The following is a 22,908-nucleotide window of genomic DNA, read 5'->3' as shown; positions in this document are numbered from 1 at the left end:
CCCGGTAGCATCTTGACTGCAAACTCACGAGAGACCCTGAGACAGAACCAACCCCCTAAGCCACTCCTGAACTCTTGACCCATGAAAACTATAGGAGATAATATTTATTTATGCTTTGGGGGTAATTTGTTACTATATAATAGATAACCTAGAGCAGTGTCTTACCCTGAATAGAATAGACAAAGAATTCATTTAACTTATTTCTTCCTGGAGCAAATATTTATTGAGCATCTATTATTTGCCAGGCATTATGTTAAGTACTGTATTAACAAAAAACAGCAACAAAGATACCAAGGTTCATTCCTGGGCTTAAATATTTATTAAAAGCCTACTCTGTGGAATTCACTGGACAAAGTACTGAAGAACAAAGGTTAATAAGGCCAGCTGCCTGTCCTCAACATAAGGGACTGATAAAGGGAAAGGGCAGGGTGTAAAGCTCTCAAGTTACTCCAATAGGCTTGAGTTTTCAAATGAAAACATAAACATTTGCCTATGTGCTACTTTTTAAAAAAATTTATTTCCTTGAGAGAGAGAAAGAGCACGAGCAGGGGAAAGATGGAGAAGCAGGCTCGATACAGGGCTCCAGTACAGCACCCCAGGATCATGACCTGAGCCAGAGTCAGACACTTAATCGACTGAGTCAGCCAGGTGCCCTGCCTATATGCCCCTGCTTTAAAATCTTATTTCAATCCCAATTTTCAATCCTGGTTGATGTTGACAACTACTCCCTGGAAAAATGCAGGTTAGCATGCATGTATCTCTGTTTCACATTATTTATTCATTCAACAAATGAACATCTACCTACTCTGGGCCAGTCACTGTTCTGAAGTGATGGGATATAGCAATGCACAAAACATATAGTCCTTGCTCTTCTATACAATTTATATTCAAACAATGGGAGAAAGACAATAAATAAGTGAACAAGTAAGTATATATTCTACAGTGGTAAGCCTATGGAAAAAAAGAAAACAGAAGCAGACGAAAAGAGAATGTGAGGGGTGGGATGTTGCTATTTTGTAAAGGAGGTTAAGAAAAGCCTTACTGAGAAGGTGACATTCAAGGTGAGATACTTGACGGAGGGAGAGAGTGAGCTGTGTGGATATTAGAATGAAGAACACTTCAGGCAGAGGAAAATGCAGGCCCTTTAATGGGAATGTGCCTCACATGTTCTGAGGAACGGCAAAATGGATATGAGGATACAGGGGAGTTAGACAAAGAGATGAGGTCAGAGACATGAAGGCAGGCCAGATCAAGTAGATCAGGGGTTGAGGGACAGAAACAGGCAGCAGACTGGATTTGGCGCTGAGGCCATAGCTTCCCGACCCCTAACTCCATGCAGGGAAATGATGGAAGCCAGAGGGAGACAGTATACATGCCCAGACTTTGGCCTCAGCATGCATTCTTCCACTGATACAAAGCTCTAAGTGAGAGCTAACTGAGATATTTTACTGGTATTAGGCACTCAGAACTTGTTTGTTAAACAGATAAAATAAAAAAGTAGGGCGCCTGGGTGGCTCAGTGGGTTAAACCTCTGCCTTCGGCTCAGGTCATGGTCTCAGGGTCCTGGGATCGAGGCCTGCATCAGGCTCTCTTGCTCAGCAGGGAGCCTGCTTCCCCCCCTCAGCCTGCCTCTCTGTCTGTCCATGATCCCTCTCTCTCTCTGTGTCATATGAATAAATAAAATCTTTAAAAAATATATATATATCAGTTTGGGACCCAAAATAACATTTAACTTTCTACAGAAAAATGGTTTGAGTCCTCCCACAAAATGTTTTGAAGATTAACTCTGGAATACAAGCCATTTATAAGCTGAGGACTCTCCATATACAGAAGACATTTTAATCTTTTTGCTAATGACCCAGTGCATTATACTACATATAATTATCTATGATGCAGTAAAGAGATGTCCCTTTAAAGGTTTGGTGCCTTGCTGGCTCAGTGGGTGGAGCATGATCTTGGGGTTACATGAGTTTAAGCCCCATGCTGGAGGTAGAGTTTACTTAAAAAACAAACCAAAACAAAACAGACCTATTTTTAAAAAGGTTGGAGTATTAAGAGTTAATAACCCTCTATTAATTGTAACCAAATTGCTCTGTTGGATTTTTGTGTTTGGCTTTTCCATCTCTTTTCTGGTTGTTAGCAGTAACTTTTTCTTGTCATTGATTTGTCTACCTTTCACAGTAGCAATCCTTCCCTTATCACCAACTTTTGTATCTCACCCAACTTCTTTCTCTTAATCTACTCTAGAGGAAATCAGGGAGTCAACACTCAGATAGCTCAATCATTAGCCCTATGAGTCCTCTTATCTGACTTCTGGGCTACATACATTCTATATCCATTAATGTCATGATTCTCTTAAGACTCTGTTATATTTGAATTCAAAGTTCATGGGGAGGGGCACCTGGCTGGCTTAATCGGTAAAGCATTCAACTAAGGGTTGTGAGTTTAAGCCCTAAGTTGGGTATAGAGATAGCTAAAAAAATTTTTTTTTAATCTTTTTAAAGATTTTATTTATTTGTCAGAAAGAGGGAGAGAGAGAGAGAGAGAGAGATAGTGTACAAGCAGGGGGAGTGGTAGGAAGAGGCAGAGGGAGAAGCAGGCTCCCCGCTGAGCAAGGAGCCCATTGTGGGACTCAACCCCAGGACCCTGGGATCATGACCTAAGCCAAAGGCAGCTGCTTAATCAGCTGAGCCACCCAGGTGTCCCTAAACTAACAACAGCAAAAAAAGTTCATGGGGAAAAATTCTATGACTGGTAGACAAAGGAATCAGTCAGATAAATCATTTCTGGTGACTCCCTACAACTAAGTTTGTCAGCGAGCTTTGAATGTCGTATTATACGTGTATGTGGTCAATATCCAATAATTTTTTTTAAACTGAAGACTTGTTTTTATCCCTGTTTTAAGAATGTTATTTCTACCAATGGGCAATGAGGGTTTCAGTACAGATGCCAAGAATGCCTAGGCATGGCTACAAAATGAAACATACATCTTTAGGTCTCTCTTAGAGAAACTAAAAAGCATTGTTTAAGGCAGTGGTTCTCCAAGTGTGGTTCAGGGACCCTGGGGAGTCCCAAAGACAGTTTCAAGGGGTCAGCAAAGTCAAACCTATTTTCATTATAATATTAAAACAAATTTATCTTATTATTTTCATTCTCTCCTGCGTAAGAGTTGTTCAGAGGCTGCATAACGTATTTTGACAAACCAAAGTATAGATGAAAATCCAGCTTATCTTCTATTAGGTCATACATTTAAATTATTTGTCAATACATTTAAAACATTTTTCTCACTGGGGCGCCTGGGTGGCTCAGTGGGTTAAAGCCTCTGCCTTCGGCTCAGGTCATGATCCCAGGATCCTGGGACAGATCCCCACATTGGGCTCTCTACTCAGCAGGGAGCCTGCTTCCCTTCCTCTCTGTCTGCCTCTCTGCTACTTGTGATCTCTGTCTGTCAAATAAATAAAATCTTTAAAAAAAACCCAAAACATTTTTCTCACTAAATATTTTTATTTTAGAAAAAATATATATATAGTAAGGTTTTATTTATTTGTGTGTGAGAGAGAGATAGAGACAGGGAACTCAAGCAGGGATAGCGGCAGAGGGAGAAGCAGGCTCCACAATGAGCAAGGAGACTGATGCAGGACTCAATCCCAGGGTGGGATTGTGACCTGAGCCGAAGCCAGATATTTAACCAACTGGGACACCCTGTTGTCCCTAGAAACTATATTTTTCATAAACAATGTTCACATATAATAGGTTTTTTTTACTATTGTTTTTAAATGTGTTAATAAATACGTAGTTTAACAGTTCCTCAATTTTAATTCCTATTATGATAAACATCGAGCTATAGTATCAATAAACAAAAGCTCTTAGAAGTCATTAATATTTATCTATATACTTATTTAGTAATCAAACTTATAAACCTGAAATCAAGAGTCACATGTTCTCCCATATGAGCCAGCCAGAAACCCACTTAATAATTATTAAGAGTGAAAGGAATATTGAGTATAAAACATATTAGGGGGCGCCTGGGTGCCTCAGTCGTTAAGCATCTGCCTTCGGCTCGGGTGGTGATCCCAGAATCCTGGGATCAAGTCCCGCATCAGGCTCCCTGCTCTGCCAGGGGTGCAAGAAGCCTGCTTCTCCTCCCCCTCCCTCTGCTGTGTTCCCTCTCTTGCTGTGTCTCTGTCAAATAAAATCTTAAAAAACAAAAACAAAAACTGATGCCATTTTCTTTTTTTTTTTTGACACACACACACACACACACACACACACACACACACACACACACACACGACTTGATCTCACCACCCTGAGCTGAAATCAAGAGTCAGATGCTTAACTGACTAAGCCACCCAGACCCCCCCAACCTTTTTCTTTTCCTCAAATGAACTCAACACCTACTGTGGGGCTTCAAATCATGGCCCTCAGATCAAGAGCCGCGTGTTCTACAGACTGAAGCAGCCAAGCACCCCTATTTCTGCCTTTTTATAGAGATGTTAACAGAGTTGTTGCTACCTTCATGCCGGGAGACAGAAAATTGGGGACTGGCCAGTTCTACCACTGCTGTCAGTTTTGCCTTGTGGAGATGGGCATGTCCAGCTGGAATTCTCCTAAATTATGAGAATTCAGGACCTGAAGAGAAGAGGCAACTGATGATCTGGAAAGGAAGCAGGGAACTTCGGCATAACTAGAAGGGATCAGGGGCTGAAAGGGGAGGAAGCAGAGCTGGCTTTCAGTGGCATCTGGATAACAGTCAGTCACTATGGCCTGTCATTCTGGCTTAGAACTCCTTGAATTCAATGTCTTCTTCTCCATTCCCACCACAACCATCAGAGTCCAAGTCCTTATTAACTCAACTGTAGACTATTACAATAGCCTCTGACTTGTGTCCCTAACTCCAGGTTTTAATTCTTTTTGTCAATCCAGCTGGTAAATCACTATCAGATTAATCTACTTCATACACTGCTTTCATGCATTTAGCCAGCAAATACGTATCACTTATTATTCTCCATCATTGTGCCAAGTGCTATTGGAAATTCAAAATTTTTACTGAATTGACAGTTTTACTCTTTTGGGGTGGTGGGGGAAGAAAAATGAATATACATAAAATCATAAGTTAAAAATGCTGAATAAAAAAAAAAGCTGGGGCGCCTGGGTTGCTCAGTGGGTTAAAGCCTCTGCCTTCAGATCAGGTCCTGGTCCCAGGGTCCTGGGATCGAGCCCCACATCAGGCTCTCTGCTCAGCAGGGAGCCTGCTTCCCCCCCTCCTCGCTCGCTCTCTGCTTGCTTGTGATTTCTGTCAAATAAATAAATAATCTTAAAAAAAAAAAGTGCATACTGTGGTAGAGCCAGGAAGTGTACGTAGATCAAAGAAGGAAGAATAAGTAGGATTTTGTAAATCTTAAGAGGATCTGGGATGAGCACAGCACCTGTAAGGAAGAGTGAAGTCATGTAATGATGAGCTGAGGCTGTGTTAGAGATTAAGAAAAGACTATAAAGTCAGTCAGTCTAATACTTGATGCTAAATAAATACTTGTTAGTTGTTTGATTGGTGCACTAATCCATTGTTACAGATAGAAAATAAGGTAAAAACTTGATTGGTTTGTGCTGGGTTGCTTAATTTACCCTCCCCCAACAACTATTACTCATCTACTATTTTCTAAATATGGTAATGGTTTTCAGCCTCTTTGTTAATAATCCCTTGACTCATTTTACACAATTCCCATGCCCCTTCTTCCCAACAGTCATTCTTTATATGTAATGTACACATTTTTGTTTGTATATATTCATACAAAATGTATATTATTTTTATTTCATGTATTTTAACTTACATATATAGGATTATGTTACGGATTTCATTGTTTGTTTTTTTAAGCTTGGCACTATGTTGTTAAGAATCATCTATACTGGGGCATCTGGTTGGCTTAGTTGGTTAAGTGGCTGCCTTTGGCTCAGGTTCTGATCTCGGGGTACTGGGATCAAGTCCTGCATTGGGTTTCCTACTCAGCCAGGAGTCTGCTTCTTCCTCTCCCTCTGCCCCTCCCTCTGCTAGTGCTCTCTCAAATAAATAAGAACTTAAAAAAAAATAAAGAATAATCTTTATTGTTATATATAACCCACAAGGTTATCTGTAATGTTTATACCTATCATTTAATAATAAATATGTAATAAGTTCCTATCAGTAGTTAGGGGCTATGGTAGAAGCCATTGTCCCTATCCTAGCCTAATGTATTTTATAGTCTAGCTGGAACAGATAAACACTCAAAAAAAATAACATGCTGTCAGGTAACAATGGATAAAGACAGAGTAAAGTTTGGTTGAAGAGCTGATTGAACTATACCTTGCCATAACATGATATATTTAGTAAAAGAGAAAAGACAGGAAGGATGTGGCATCTAGATTTAAATGAACTAATACAAAGTTGTAAAATAAAGTTTTAAACATTTTTAGACTTTCCTCTAGATGGTGCTAGAGCAATCATATTATCTTTTATAACTGAAGTTTCCTTCAAAATTATATAAAGGGTAGGAGGTAATTTATGACTCCTTAGCACCTAATAGCTCCTCTACCAGTTTTATTGCCCTTTCGTTCCTAGTCTTGGACAGTGAGAAATCCTGGACATTGCTAAGAAATTAAAACCACAGACAACTCAAACACCAGTGTTTTCTCATCCAATCTACAAAGAGCTATAAATTCAAAGCAATGTGGTATTGGTGTTTGTTGGGAAGCAGAGGAATGGGACTGAATAATTTTCAGTCTCTGCTTCCAGAAAGTTTGTAACCTACAATTAAGTACAATAGGCAAAACTCTTAATATAAAGCAGAAGACATTATTACCAGCAATGTTTACCACTACTAAACTAACATATAACAGGAATGCATAGAGTAGGTAATGAATATTCTAACCTGTTTAAGGAAATAAGGGGCTGTTTAGAGACTAGCAAGAAGTTTTTAAAGATTGGCTTAAATTAAAATCTTTGGACATCCATATAACATACACCCTAAATTCTGTTTATATTATTAGGTATTTGGACCAAATGGAATCCCTGTTTAGGAACAGCCACACTGTTCATTCTGTACAGACTTTCAGTATCTTAGGTAATATGACGCAGAGATAGAGAGATATGAACTGAACTCTAGGATTTCATGTTAGGAGGTGTTGTGTTTGGTTTTTTAAAAAGATTTATTTATTTACTTGACAGGCAGAGATCACAAGTAGGCAGAGAGGCAGGCAGAGAGAGAGAGGAGGAAGAAGGCTCCCCGCTGAGCAGAGAGCCTGATGCGGGGCTCAATCCCAGGACCCTAGGATCATGACCCGAGCCGAAGGCAGAGGCTTAACCCACTGAGCCACCCAGGCCCCCCGAGGTGTTGTGTATTTTTAAAAAAGATTTGTTTATTTGAGAGAGAGGGAGAGAATCTCAAGTGACTCATCACTGAGTGAGGAGCTGAACTGGGACCTGATTCTATGACCCTGAGATCATGACCTGAGCGGAAATCAAGAGTTGGGCACTCAACCAACTGAGCCGCTCAGGTGCCCCTTTTTGGTTTGCTTTTAAAAAATACCCTGTGAATAGAAACAAAACAAGCGGGGAGCATCTCTAGAAAACTCCCGTGTTGGTATCTGGAGAACACCTAAGAGAAACTTCTACCTGGGCCGCCTCCATCAGCTACTACTGCCAGGACAGCTTACAAACCTTTAGGTCATTTTATATCCTTGCTCCATTAAAGATGCTTTCTCCCTGTATAATCCTCTTGACAGCTCTGTCACAATCTTTCCCTCCAATGCTAGTGATGAATGGGCTGAGCAATGGTTCACTGTTCCTAACTAATAAGAGCATAAAATTAGGCATCAATTTCAGTTACCTGGTCTCCAAGCTAAAAAATAACTACTAAGCTAATAAAGAGCTGGTGTGAATTGCTCACCTTATCCAGAGTCACCCTTTTGGGAAAAGCTGAAAACTAACTGAGCTCTATAATTTAGCCAAAAGTGATCTCTTTTAGTTCTCAATTGTATGGCATCTGCTGAATGCATTATTAATAGGGCTCTTCATACACACTATTTGGTGGTATAGTTACTTGCCTATATTTACTTGAAAATAATCAGTTATAAGATTTCCTGAAAAGGAGCTCTCATAAACAAAGCAAATGTGAAAAAACAACTCCATAAATCTTAGAAAACAAAGCTGCCTATTTGGCATTACATGGCAAAAATGTGACAGGGTATAAATTTCTTTTTATTCCACCCCATTTAGAAGTATACAGGACTAGCCTGAGGTAAAGTTGTTCAAGATGTTCTTTGACTTAGTAAAGGTTTTAATGTAACCAAATTGGTAGATCTTTTTTCTTTGTGATTTCTTCCACTACTTTTATGGTTAGCCTTTTCATCTAGAAATCTGGAATTTATGTATTATTTTAATTAAGTGGCTTTATAAAAATCAAACAAACATGTATCTCTTTATAATAAATCTTAAATTTATATGTGTATGTGCATGTTTATATGTATAAACACATACATACAAATAAACTTATCTATTTTGGACTTTTTTTTAATCTTTTAAAAATTAAGATATATGGGAAGGATGGGGTGGCTAGGTGATGGACACTGGGGAGGGTATGTGCTATGGTGAGAGCTGTGAATTGTACAAGACTGATGAATCACAGGCCTGTACCCCTGAAACAAATATGTTTCATTATATGTTAATAAAAAAATTAAGGTATAATTGACAAATAAAATAGTAAGATATTAAAGTATAAAATGTGATGATTTTAGATATGTACATATTTGTATAAACTTAGATAAACAAACATGGGTCTCTAAGTCAATTTTTTTTTCCTTCACAGAGAATCTCCCCAATACTTAATACTAAAAGATCCTTCCCATTTCCATTGGTTAGCTTATAAATAAGGGTCTGTTTCTAGACAGCCAAACTGGTTCTACTGGGCCATTACTAAAGAGTATCTTTAGTTTTTTATTAGTTTTAAGTAAATGGCAAAAAATTGCCCTCTTATCAACCCCAATATACATACTGGACACTAAAAGAGTATTCTATCATCTATCTAATCATGTTAGCTATTTTCAGTATCAGGTGAAGATGTAAATCCTGAAAGGTTTTTCCTCAAAGTTTTATAGTCTCCTTTTTCAAAGTTCTGTGTAATGGTTTCTCTCTCTTTACTGATTCCCAACTCCTCAGCTTCCTACTTTTAGGAGGTTGAGATGTTAAAGACAACTTACTGGAGTTTGTAAAGAGGATCTCTCTCCCTTTAACACATGGTTGTCCTATTCTACAGGTAACTTTTGCTTACAGATTTCTTTTTCCTATGGATTTTCTTTTTTTTTTTTTTTTTTAAAAGATTTTATTTATTTATCAGAGAGAGAGGGGGAGAGAGCGAGCGCAGGCAGAATGGCAGGCAGAGGCAGAGGGAGAAGCAGGCTCCCTGCTGAGCAAGGAGCCCGATGTGGGACTCGATCCCAGGACGCTGGGATCATGACCTGAGCCGAAGGCAGCTGCTTAACCAACTGAGCCACTCAGGCGTCCCACCTATGGATTTTCTATACCTCCTCTAAATTTAATCTAGCTTTGATCCTAAATCCCAAGACTTCCAGATACAAATTTTATGTTGTCTATTGTGACTGAACTTATTTAATTAAAAAATTTTTTTTTAATTTTAAAAAATATTTTATTTTACTTGTTTGACAGAGAGAGAGTACAAGCACGAGGAATGGCAGGCAGAGGAAGAAGCAGGCTCCCCATGGAGCAGGGAGCCAGATGCAGGGCTCAATCCCAGGACCCTGGGATCATTACCTGAGCTGAAGGCAGATGCTTAACCAACTGAGCCACCCAGGTGCCCCTGAACTTATTTGATTTAGAAATTAATGATTTACTTTTTATAATTTACCTGATATCCCAAAATGTATCCCTGTGCCTGCTCTATTATTTCTATTTCTAAATAAATGTTCTGATTTAAAATATGATATTAATAACTACACTTTGAAATTATAACTCTTGTCATCTCAAGGTAGGTGAGCTTCTGAACAGGGGAGGAAGACTTTCTATTGTCTATCCTTTTTGTACCTTTTGAATGTTGTGCCATTTCATGCATACATGTAAACAATAAAAAGTGGCACCTACACTTCTCCAACCCCCTTGCCCCCGCAATGATGCTGTATTAGAAGAGATAACATCTACATTTTTCTCTTTTCTCTATATAAATATTTAGCAGGTACTCAGTAACGAATGAACAGAATGAATAACCCCAATACAGGCTTAACTCATCACAGAGGATTTTTTTTTTAAAAGATTTTATTTATTAATTTGACAGAGAGAAATCACAAGTAGACGGAGAGGCAGCCAGAGAGAGAGAGAGAGGGAAGCAGGCTCTCTGCTGAGCAGAGAGCCCGATGCGGGACTCGATCCCAGGACTCTGAGATCATGACCTGAGCCGAAGGCAGCGGCCCAACCCACTGAGCCACCCAGGCGCCCATCACAGAGGATTTAGATAGGAACCACATTTCATCTCTCTGGCTGATGAGCTGACAGCAGAATAGGAACTCCTCAACTACTTACTCTTCCTTCTTTAAAAGAATAAAAATCTTTGAAAGAATCAGTTTTTGACACTCATCTCTGTGTGGTTCACCAAATTTCTAGCAGCATGGGTAGGCTGTGTGTATGTGTGCTGGGGTTCAAAAAAGTTCAGCAATAATGACTTTATGTTACTAAAATGTAGTATAAAGATCTAGAATTTTTAAAGAAACCACAAATAAGCTAAACTGAATCCTGTATTTCTGATGCTTTGTTTAATGTTACAACAATTCTACCTTTTCAAGACTCATCTAAGGGTTAACACTGACTGTAAAAACCAAACACACTATACATATTTTACTTCACTGGGCTCACATTTAAAAGCAAATGTCTGAATTTGTCTGACAGTAAGTTTGAACTGGAGTCAATTCAAATTCTTGCCTTTTATTTATGTCATGCTGCCAGATAAAATTTGTTGCAGAATTTGCAACAAGCATCCATCTTCCTCTTCTACTTATAAGATGAACCATCAGTAGCATCCTAGAACTTAACTGTTACCATACATTGAGTCCGCTCACTCAGTTGAGATGTAGGCACTAATAAAATCCCACTAAAGTTGTGGAAGAAGTTTCTGAGGCCTAGTAATAGAAAAAGATGCTTAGTCCCTTGTTAAATCTCTTATTGCTTGGGGCGCCTAAGGCCTCTGCCTTCGGCTCAGGGTCATGATTCCAGGGTCCTGGGATTGAGCCCCATATCGGGCTCCCTGCTCAGCGGGGAGCCTGCTTCCTCCTCTCTCTCTGTCTGCCTCTCTGCCTACTTGTGATCTCTCTCTGTCAAATGAATAAATAAAATCTTAAAAAAAAAATCTCTTATTGCTTTTTCTGACTTTTTTTTGGCGGGGGGGGGTAGGTAGTGGGATGCGAGTGTACAGTGTTTATCCTTAATGGTTTTCAAGATAATAGTTACTACTTACTGGGATGAAAAGTACAGCATAGGGAATACAGTCAATAGTATTGTAATAATGTATGATGACAGATGGTAACTGCATTTATCATGATGAGCATAACATAATGTATAGAACTGTCAAATCACTACACTGTACACCTGAAACATAACACCGCATGTCAACTATATTTCAATAAAAAATAAAAAGCATTGCTTTTAATTAAAAAGTTACCATTTATTATGAAGAGTCTTCCATATATCTATTAAGATTTTTATTTATTTGACATAGAGAGAGAGAGAAAGTGTACCAGTAGGTTGGGTGGTGGGGGCAGAGGGAGAGGGAGAAGCAGGCTTCCTGCTGAGCAGGCAGTCTGAGGCAGGGCCTGATCCCAGAACCCTAGGATCAAGACCTGAGCTGAAGGCAGATGCTTAACCAACCTACCCACCCAGGCGCCCAAGTCTTCCATATATTATCTCATATTTAATCCTCTCAGCAATCTCCAAAGTATTATCATTCCCATCTCACAGGTGAAGAAATGTAAGGTTAGACAATCTATTCCTGTGTTTCACAGCTAAATAAGATACAAAGCCAGGATCTGAATCAAAATCAGTCTCACTCTAAAGCTTGTATTTTTAACTATGTTGTCTCACAAGATGAGGATATGCTTTCTTGGTTCTCAGCAGCCCACATTTCCAGGTGTAAAACACTAAATGGTCTGTGTACTGCACTTGAGAATAAAATTGTGGACTAGAGTGAAAGACATCAACACTTGTAGGTTTATTTTTGGCTGAGAAGGAGGTTATTGATTTTATGTTTGACCTCTCTCTGCCAGAAAAGAAACAGAAGCAGCAATAAAGCCGCATACTGGTGGCAAAGAGCAGAAGAGGCAAGAAGCAAAAAAGAAAATGTCAAAGTAAAAGGCAGCAAGAGGACAGAAACAGGAAAAAGAGCTAGGGGAAGAAATTCAACAGTGCAAAGCTGGAAGGTTATTATGAGACACATAATGTGTTTCCCTTTGTGAGTATTTTATTGATGATATGAAAAACAAAGCTAAGTTCTTAAAGGGCTGAAGATTTTCAGAAGTATCTTTTTTAAAGTCATGAAAAAAAAAAAAAGGGAATGTAATTTGATTAAATCAACCATGACACATCCTTTAATATAGAATGTGTGGTTTTTAAACAACTTTACAGGAGACAATTTAATGTTATAGGAGAGGGGGCACCTGAGTAGCTCAGTTGGTTAATCATCTGCCTTAAGCATCTGCTCAGGTCATGATCCCAGGGTCCTGGGATGGGGCCCTGCATCAGGCTCCCTGCTCAGTGAGGAGTCTCCTTCTGCCTCTCCCTCTGCTCCTTCTCCTGCTTGTGATCTCCTTCTCTTCCCTCTCTCAAATAAATAAATAAAATCTTTAAAAAAAAAGTTACCGTAAAATGCTCATTATATATTCATCCATAAACAAAGATTACAAATATAAATACACAGAGACAGGTCCCAATTTGTTAAAACTAAAACAAAAAAAAGTATGTGTAATACAATAAAATCCTAATAGTAGTTCTCTCTTCTTTATAATTTATGATTTCTCCCAGATTGTCTATAAAAAGTTTTATCAGTTTTTTTGAGAACGATAATTACTACCTATTTTCAAAAGTTCTTCATCACTTCAAACAGAAACTCTGTGACCATTAAACAAAAACTCCCTATTCCCTCTGACTCCTAGCTCTAGTAACTCTATTCTATTTTCTGTCTCCTTAAATTTGCCTATTCTAGATAACTCATCTAAGTGAAATCATATATTATTTGTTCTTTTGTGTCTGGTTTATTTCATTTAGCATGATATCTTCATGGTTTATCCACATTGTAACATGTGTCAATATTTCATTCCTTTTCATTGCCGAATTAATATCCCATTGAAAGTATACACATTTTGTTTATCTATTCATCTGTTGGTGGACATTGGGTTGTTTCCGTCCATATTCATGTACAAGTTTTGTTTGAACACCTGTTTTCAATTATTTGGGGTCTCTATCTAGGAATGGCATTGCTGGATCATAGGTTAATTCTATGTTTAACTTTTTGAAGAATGACCACAATGTTTTCCACAATGGCTATGACATTTTATGCTCCCATCTATAATCCACAAGGGTTCCAACTTCTTCACATCCTCTCCAACACTTGCTATTGTCTTTTTCTATTTCTTTTTGTGACAACAGCCCTCCTAGTAAGTGTGAAGTATCTCACTGTGGTTTTAATTTACATTTCCCTTGTTATTAAGAATGCTGAGCATCTTTTTGTGCACTTACTGGTCATCTGTAGATCTTCTTTGGCAAAATGTCTATTCAAGTCCTCTGCCTTTTTTTTTTTTTTTTACTTTTATTTATTTAGTTGGGAGAGTGAGCAAGAGAGAAAGTGTAGGGGGCGGGGAGGGGCAGAGGGAGAGGGAGAAGCAGGCTTCCCGCTGAACAGGGAACTCTGCAGACTCTTGGGGCTCAATCCTAGGAATCTAAGATCATGACTTGAACTAAAGGCAGACGCTTAACCAACTGAGCCACCCAGGTGCTCCTCCTCAGCTCTGTTTTGAATTGGGTTGTTTGGTATTTTTGTTGTTGGGTGGCAGGAGTTCTTTATATATTGTGGACATTAATCCCCTATCAGATACATGACTTGCAAATACTTTCTCTCATTCTGTTGGTTGTCTTTTTAACTCTCAGTATCTTTTGATGAATACAAGTTTTTAATTTCAATGGAATCAAATTTAACTATTTTTTTTTCTTTTATTGCCCATGCTTTTGGTGTCCTATCCACGAAACCAGGCTTTTTTTTTTTTTTTTAAGATTTTATTTATTTATTTGTCAGAGAGGGAGCGAGTGAGAGCGAGCACAGGCAGACAGAGTGGCAGGCAGAGTCAGAGAGAGAAGCAGGCTCCCTGCGGAGCAAGGAGCCCGATACGGGACTCGATCCCAGGACGCTGGGATCATGACCTGAGCTGAAGGCAGCTGCTTAACCAACTGAGCCACCCAGGTGTCCCGAAACTAGGCATTTTTAACTCAGTAAAAAATGTAATTAAAAAAAAAAAAAGACAAAATAATAGTTGCTAGTAGTGGGCTAGAAAATGCAGAAGGAAATTATAGCTTACTACCTCTCATCATGTATTCATTTTTTTTTTTTTATTTATTTTTTTTTTTTTTAAAGATTTTATTTATTTATTTGACAGAGAGAAATCACAAGTAGATGGAGAGGCAGGCAGAGAGAGAGAGAGGGAAGCAGGCTCCCTGCCGAGCAGAGAGCCCGATGCGGGACTCGATCCCAGGACCCTGAGATCATGACCTGAGCCGAAGGCAGCGGCTTAATGCACTGAGCCACCCAGGCGCCCTCATCATGTATTCAAAGTACAGTATAGAAAAGCTCAAAATGAAGACTTTGAGGCATTCACATGCCTCCTCTTATTAGATGTGACTTTGTAGAGGATCTCTTGGTCTAAAGATACATATAAAAATTTCTCTATTTCAACTTTTCAACTTAGTAACTTTTATTTTTTTTTTAAAGATTTTATTTATTGGGGCACCTGGGTGGCTCAGTGGGTTAAGCCTCTGCCTTCAGCTCAGGTCATGATCGGGGGTCCTGGGATCGAGTCCCGCGTCCGGCTCTCTGCTCCAAGGGGAGCCTGCTTCCCCCCAAGCCCCTGGTCTGCCTTTCTACGTATTTGTGATCTCTGTCAAATAAATAAATAAAATCTTAAAAAAAAAGATTTTATTTATATATCTGAGAGAGAAAGCAAGATAGAGAGCACAAGCAGGGAGGAGAGGCAGACTCCCAGCTGAACAGGGTGCCCGATGTGGGACTCAATTCTAGGACCCTGGGATTATGACCTGAGCCAAAGGCAGACGCTTAAACAACTGAGCCATCCAGGCGCCCCATCAGCTTAATAACTTTTACAACAAAAACGAAGTTACCCACTGGATCAAGAACTCATCAACTTTGCTCACCATTGATAGATGACATATCAGATTGTTTGCACAGTTTAAAAACAAGTGGGCCTATAACAAGAGCCTGTTGGTACCAAACCATTTAATATGTTCTATGCAATTTACAACTGACTCCTAAGACTCACATCTCAAGGCAGAAGCCATGGTAAAGGGATTTATTCCTGGGTGTGCAAACATTAGTTCTACCATCTGTTATTTTTAAAAGACCCTTTTTAATATTTCTTTTATAAAGATTTTATTTATTTGATGGGGGGAGAGAAAGAGCACAAGCAGGGGGAGCAGGATAGGGAGAAGCAGGCTCCCTGCTGAGCACGGGAGCCCAACACGGAGTTTGATCCTAGGACCCCAGGATCATGACCTGAGCCACAGGCAGACACTTAACTGACTGAGCCACCCAGGTACCCCTAAAAGACCCTTTTTTCCTTTCCTTCCCCCACTTTTTAAAAAAGATTTTATATATTTATTTGACAGGGAGCAGAGACAGCAAGAGAGGCAACACAAGCAGGGGGAGTGGGAGAGGGAGAAGCAGGCTTCCCACTGAGCAGGGAGCCCGATGTGGGGCTTGACCCCAGCACCCTGGGATCATGACCTGAGCCAAAGGCAGGAAGGCAGAGTATTAACGACTGAGCCACTGAGGAACCCCTCTCCTTCTTTTTTTAAAAAAGCTTGTCACCTTAAGAAAGATTCCCTTGGAAGCTGTATTTCCTTAGTGTGGTTAGAGAAACGAAAAGAGCTAAGCTAATGGCCAGTGCTAATGGGAGTGGTTAACAAGAAACACTAACGGTCATTGCTAACACTTTTTACACTGATGCCCAAATGTGGTACAATGTAGTCCTGTTCTCTGGAAATTAAATATGCCTTCTGGTGTGCTCTTCTCTTTGCTTTCCCGGTAAAGCCCTCTTTATTACTCCCCATACTTCTTATATGGGCCAAAGGTCTTTTTAGCCACCACTAAATGATCAAGGGTCTATTAAGAGGGCTTTGCATAGGTTTAATTTCTTTCTAAATGAGAATGACAGACATGTTTGTCAACTGGTATTGGGAATGGGGGCAAGAAGGAGGAGGATGCATCTACAAGAAATGTCTTGAATCCCAGTCAGTACTAACTTCAGGTTTTCTAGTTCTCTATAGAGATAGGTGTGGAGCAGAAGTTAGTCAGTCACAGTTTTTGGAAAGATCTAAGTATAGCGGCATCTTGGGCTGGAGTAGTAAACCACAGGAAAATGGGAGGACTGAGAGGAGAGTTACAGAGGGATACGCTTATGAGGAAAGCTGATCTGAAACTCCAACATCAGTGGAAACTGTAAGTGGCGGAATATAGGAATCATTACTTCTCACAGCTGATCTCTGGTGTACTGTCTAATGTTTAATCTCGTCCTGTGATTAGAGATTAGGCAAATTTTAAGCACTGTTTATTCCAGGACTAAAGTTCAAACCAGAGGTGTAGGAAAAGGGTGAATATAATTAGAAATTCATGCAAGGAAGTCATTTTAAGAAATGAAAAGACTAAGGAAAATTAGGGCCATCTGTAATTCATCTACTACCTAAGATTTTTTCCCTAAATCGGCTGCATTCTGAAAACGATTCTTTTTTATGGGTTCACCAGTAATAATATAAGGAACTTTGATAAAGAGTGTCATATTTTATTTATTTTTTAAAAAATATTTTTATTTATTTATTTGACAGAGAGAGAGATCACAAGTAGGCAGAGAGGCAGGCAGAGAGAGAGGGGGAAGCAGGCTCCTGGCTGAGCAGAGAGCCCAATGTGGGGCTCGATCCCAGAACCCTGAGATCATGACCTGAGCCGAAGACAGAAGCTTTAACCCACTGAGCCACCCAGGCGTCCCAAGAGTGTCATATTTTAAAACTCTGGTCCCAAATTTGTCTACAGCAGTGAAAATTATTGGAGAGAATGCTTTACTATGCTATAAATTCTTATGTCCTACCAAATCTCAAGCAGGCAGAACCTCAGATCAGCTTAACAGCAATTATCTCCAGGTGTTTTTGTCGTTGTTGTTGTTTTTTGTTTTTTTAAATCTCACTTATCCTGGCAATCCATTCATCTGCAAGTCAGATATCCGACTGTAGGGAAGGATCAACTCATGTATGAGTCTTCCAAAACCAGAAACCCAAAGACAGAAGTGTGGTTATTATTCCCTTAGAGAATATACTTCCAAAGAGGATCTGTATCTCCTAGGAGCCCTTTATTAATACTCTTAAGTATAAATCTCTGAAGTTATATAAAGAAATTTGGAATAAAGTCTTCAGCCAAAATGTCTGAAGTTCATAGAACAGTGGTTACCCAAATTGGGGCACATGGGATACAACCCCAGATGATTTAAAATACCAACACCTTAAGGGCGCCTGGGTTGCTCAGTAGGTTGCCCCTGCCTTCAGCTTAGGTCATGATCTCAGGGTCCTGAGATCGAGCCCCAAATGGGGCTGTCTGCTCAGCGGGGAGCCTGGTTCCCCCTCTCTCTCTGCCTGCCTCTCTACCTACTTGTGATCTCTCTCTCCGTGTCAAATAAATAAAATCTTAAAAAAAAAAAAAATACTGGGGCGCCTGGGTGGCTCAGTGGGTTAAAACCTCTGCCTTCAGCTCAGGTCATGATCCCAGAGTCCTGGGATCAAGCCCCCGCATCGGGCTCTCTGCTCAGGGGGGAGCCTGCTTCCCCCTCTCTCTGCCTGCCTCTCTGCCTACTTGTAATCTCTGCCTGTCAAATAAATAAATAAAATCTAAAAAAAAAAAAAAAAAAACTACTGACACCTGGGTGTCTGGGTGGCTTGGTCAGTTAAGTGTCTGTCTTCCCCTCAGGTCATGACCACAGGATCCTGGGATCGAGCCCCATGTCAGGCTCCCTGCTCAGCAGAGAGTCTGCTTCTCCCTCTCCCTCTGCCACTCCACCTGCTTGGGCTCTATCTCTCTGTCATTTATTTATTTATTTATTTTTATATAAATAAATAAAATCTTTAAAAAAAATACTGACACCTGGTTCCCATCTGCATACACTGTGATTTAATTTAACTGGGCAAGACCTGGGCACCAGGTCTTTAAATCCCTGCCCCCACATTCTAATGTGCAGCAAAATCTGGGAACCACTGCTATAGAAAATGGTGTCTTCAATTTCTTCTGCCTTCAGTTCTGGGATTGACAGGAAATAAAAATCCTAAGCCCTTATTTCTGGGATCCTTTTGGGCTGAATGAGCCAAGAAAGCACAAGGTAACACCCACCAAGCTGGAACAATTTTTACATGACCATGGTATTTTCTCTCCACCGAATTTCAAGCAAAAGTATATAGAAGGCCAGCTGAAACCATTGTCAAGCAAGCACCAATTTGGGGAGTTGGTTAGGTAGATGTTATTGCTAAAGGAAAAACATGCAGAGAACCAGTATAGGATAGAGATATAAGGCCAAAGTGGGACATCTATCAAATGTAGGCCACTCTACACCCAGACTATGGGGACAGGGTGGCTGGGGAGGAACAGTAAAGATCTAATATGAACCCTCCTCCCATCTCTAAGTTCCCACACCATGGAAACTTCGTCTAAGTGCAACAAAGCCTGGCTCACCACACCCTGAAATCTCACATCCTCCCTTTCTTCTGGCTGAGGTAACTACACACTATACCCACACTGGGAGGCAGCTCAGCAGAGGTCATCACACCCTCGGCTGTCCAGCTGGAGTACTTGTCTGAAAGCTACTGGAAATAAGAGGGGATGGTATCATCTCGGTGTGACAGCTTTGAAGAAATACTTGCCTGAGGCTGAGATGGAATCACACTTGTCCATGGTTTTACAGCTTTATGGCCTAACAGGAAGAACCAGGATAAGAACATGGCTGGGGGCTAGTCTACGAGAGACACTTTTCCTTTCAGCCTTCTTCAGGTATAGGCTGACAGAAACAGCTAACTGCTGAAGCCTCTTTTTCTTTCTCGGTAACCTCCACTTGGCATTTTCAGGCTTTGTTAACAGAGCAGAACCAAACCACATTGTAGTTCTCAGAGCCAAAAAAGATGGGAGATAGTGATGTAGAGAGAGGAATGGTTGAGATCAGAGTGGATGATCTTCTGCCCAGAGTGGCTTTGGGAAGCAGCGTCTCTTAGGATTATAAACACTTCTGGATTTCCTTCCTCTCTCTAACTTGTGACAATTATTTTGAAATTTTCAATGGCTTCTGTTTTGGGTTGAATTGTGTCCCCCTCAATTGGCTGAACTGAAGTCCTAACGCCTGACACCTCAGAATGTGATCTTATTTGGAAACAAGGTCTTTACAAAGGCAATCAAGTTAAAATGAGGTCATTGAAGTGGGCTCTAATCCAATATGACTGGTGTCCTAATAAAAGGGGAAATTTGGACACACTAACAGACACACAGAGGGAAGAAGATGTGAAGACACACAGAGAGAAGTCAGCCATGGGACTGGAGTGATGACATGTATAAGCCAAGGAATGCCAAGGATTACTGGCTAACACCAGAAGCTAGAAGAGGCAAGGAAGCATTCTTCCCTAAAATATCAGAGAGAGTAGTCCTGCTGCTTGATTTCGGACATCTAGCCTCCACAACTATGAGATAATAAATTTGTTCTAAACTACCAAGTTTTTGGTACTTTCTTACAGTAGCCTTAGGAAATACAGCCCCCAAAGCAGACCTGGTATTGCTTAAATCAGTCAGATTTTTACCTCAGTTAGCCTCAATGAATTACTGCTGCTAGCCAAGATTATAGTCTAGGTCAGTGGCTCTCAAATGGGGGGGGTGGAACACAGTGGTGATGGCAGCAAATTATAATTCTTTGGGAAGGCATTTCATAACAAATACCTAAGCTCTATACTGAGCCTGCTAATTCAGAACATTAGGAGTAAGGGATGTCAACATATCTTCTAATTAAACAAGCTCCCCAACTGATATCACAGACTTGCTCTGATCTCATGCACCACCCTGCCATCCCCAACTGAGTAACACTAGCTTAAATAAAAGGATAAAACTTTGGGTCTTACTCAAATTTATCTGTAGATCTAATGTAATCCCAATCAGAATCTCAGCAGGGTGTTTTTTGTCATAAAAATTCACAAACTGATCCTAATATTTATATGAAAATGCAAAAGGCCAAGAATACCCAAGGCAATCTTGAAGTAGTACAATAAAGCTTACAGTACTAGATACCAAGCCTCATAAAGCTATAGTTATTAAGACAGTGTAGTACTGGGTGCCTGGGTGGCTCAGTGGTTTAAGCCTCTGCCTTCGGCTCAGGTCATGATCTCATGATCTCAGGATCGAGTCCCACATCGGGCTCTCTGCATAGCGGGGAGCCTGCTTCCTCCTCTCTCTCTGCCTGCCTCTCTGCCTACTTGTGATCTCTCTCTGTCAAATAAATGGATAAAATCTTAAAAAAAAAAAAAAAAAGACAGTGTAGTACTGATATAAGGCTAGACAAATGGATGAACGGAACAGAATACAGGGTCCTGAAATAAACCCACACCTACGTCACTTGACATAATAAATGTGACACTGCAGTGCGGCGGCGGGGGGGGGCGGCGAGGGGGGGCGGGGAAGGGTGGCCTTTTCAATAAGGTGCTGGGTCAATTAGGTAACCAACCATATGTAAACAGGAGAATCTTGAATCCCAACTCATACCCTAAACAAAAATCAATCTCAGATAGACTGCAAATCTATATATGAAAATTAAAAAAAAAATAAAATTCTCAGAAAAACACGTAAAAGAATATCTTTATTACCTTGGAAAGAATATCTTTATTACCTTGGAAAAGGCAAAATTTCCTTAAACAGGACAGGAAGCACTTACTATAGAAGAAAAAAAGAAAAACTAGACTTTATAATAATGAAGAACTTCCATTCATGAAAAGTTAAGAGAAAAGGCAAGATGCAAAATAAGAAGACATTTATAATACATATGTATCTGATAAAGAGCTCATAGAATATACAAAAAAATTCCTACAAATTTGTAAGAAAAAACACAACCGAATCCCAAAGTGGTTAAAAGGTTTGAACATGCACTTCATAAAAGATTTCCAAATGGCCAATAAGCAAATGAAAAGAGCTTGATTTCATGATCTTCATGGAAATGCAAATTAGTATCACACATACACCAAACATGATGGCTAAAATGAAAAAGACAAGTAAGGTCAAGTGTTGATAAGGATGCAAAGCAACCAGGATTCTAATCAGAAGGAGGAGTATAAATTGGTTTAGACACTTTGGAAAACTGGCAATATCCACTGGAGCTGACCATATGTGCACCTAAGGACTCAGGAATTCCATTCCTAAGTATATACAGAATAGGAATGTGTATATATATTCCTCAGAAGACATATGCAACAATTTTTCCAGCAGTGTTTTGCATAACAGCCCCAAACTGCAAACAATCCAAATGCTCATCAACAACTGAATAGTGTTACATTTACATAACAAATACAATAAAATAATGAGAATAAACAAAGTACCACTACGTGTAACAACATGGATAAATTTCACTGGCATAATGTTGAACAGTTAGAACTAAAAAAGTATACACTGTAATGATTTTACTTATATAATGTTCAAAATGGAGAACATTAATCTATGATGCTGGCAGTCAGAACTGATTTTTTTTTTTTTTTGAAGGGGTTAGCTATTGGAAGGGATGAATGAAGGGGTTTCTGAGGTTGTGGTAATAATGCATTTCTTCATCTAGGTACTGATACCATGAAGTGGGCTCACTTTGAAAATGTGATGACCTGCATGCTTATGATTTGTGCACATATTTCTATTTCTATTATCGTTCAATAAGACCTATTAACTTAAAAACAAAAACACTTAGGTTTTTGACTCCTGTACATCAGTAGCAGGATCAGCTGGTTCTATACTAGCAAGCTAGTTCTCTGCTTTGGGCAGTCGCCCAAACTCCGTACTGGACCAACTCTAACACAACTGTGCCTGAGGGATGGTCGGGGAGGGTTTCTACTTTCTTCATCCATTCTTTCTCCATTTGAGATTATGAGATTATGAGATTTGTTTAATAGAATGATTCTAAGGAGCAGGCTAAAAGCTGAAAAGCAGAGGGGAGCATGGTAAATGGGAATATGCACAGTATTTCATGTACTGAATGATACAAGAAATTTTTCAAAAGATGGGCATAGTCTGAGTCAAATAAGAAGGCAGGTTGTTCACTGAAACAGTTCAGGGTGAAAAAGTTACATTTGGTACTGAGTTCAGTGGGGGTAGAGAAGTATTCCATAAAGTCTTTTAGGCTTTTTAAAGACATACTAAACAGAAAACAGAGTACAGCTTGTGGGAGGGGGAACTACTCAATTCCTCACCATAGAGGAATTGTCACAGAGCTTGTTGCTATGGAGAAGGCCATGAAGGCAGCAACTAGGGGAAATAAAGGATCTGGCAGGAGTAAGCACAGTGACAGTGGATTAAACAAAAATTCCTTGAGCAATTAGCAAGTAGCAGGGCCTAT

General features: G+C 39.8%; 1 protein-coding gene and 1 long non-coding RNA gene across 3 annotated transcripts in view; both read right to left on the bottom strand.

Moving 5' to 3' along the window:
* Positions 1-22,908, bottom strand: part of ZNF609 (zinc finger protein 609) — a 226,580-nt gene that overhangs the window by 26,495 nt on the left and 177,177 nt on the right. The window lies entirely within an intron of this gene.
* LOC116590692 lies at positions 7,381-9,839 on the bottom strand. Its single transcript, XR_004285707.1, has 2 exons — positions 9,803-9,839; positions 7,381-7,483 (listed from the first exon to the last, which is right to left on the bottom strand). It is a non-coding gene; the product is annotated as an uncharacterized LOC116590692 (long non-coding RNA).

The sequence above is a fragment of the Mustela erminea genome, chromosome 5, assembly GCF_009829155.1.
Source record: "Mustela erminea isolate mMusErm1 chromosome 5, mMusErm1.Pri, whole genome shotgun sequence".
Lineage (NCBI taxonomy): Eukaryota > Metazoa > Chordata > Mammalia > Carnivora > Mustelidae > Mustela > Mustela erminea.
Note: the sequence above shows the minus strand (reverse complement) of the source record. Positions and strands in the feature narration are given on the sequence as shown.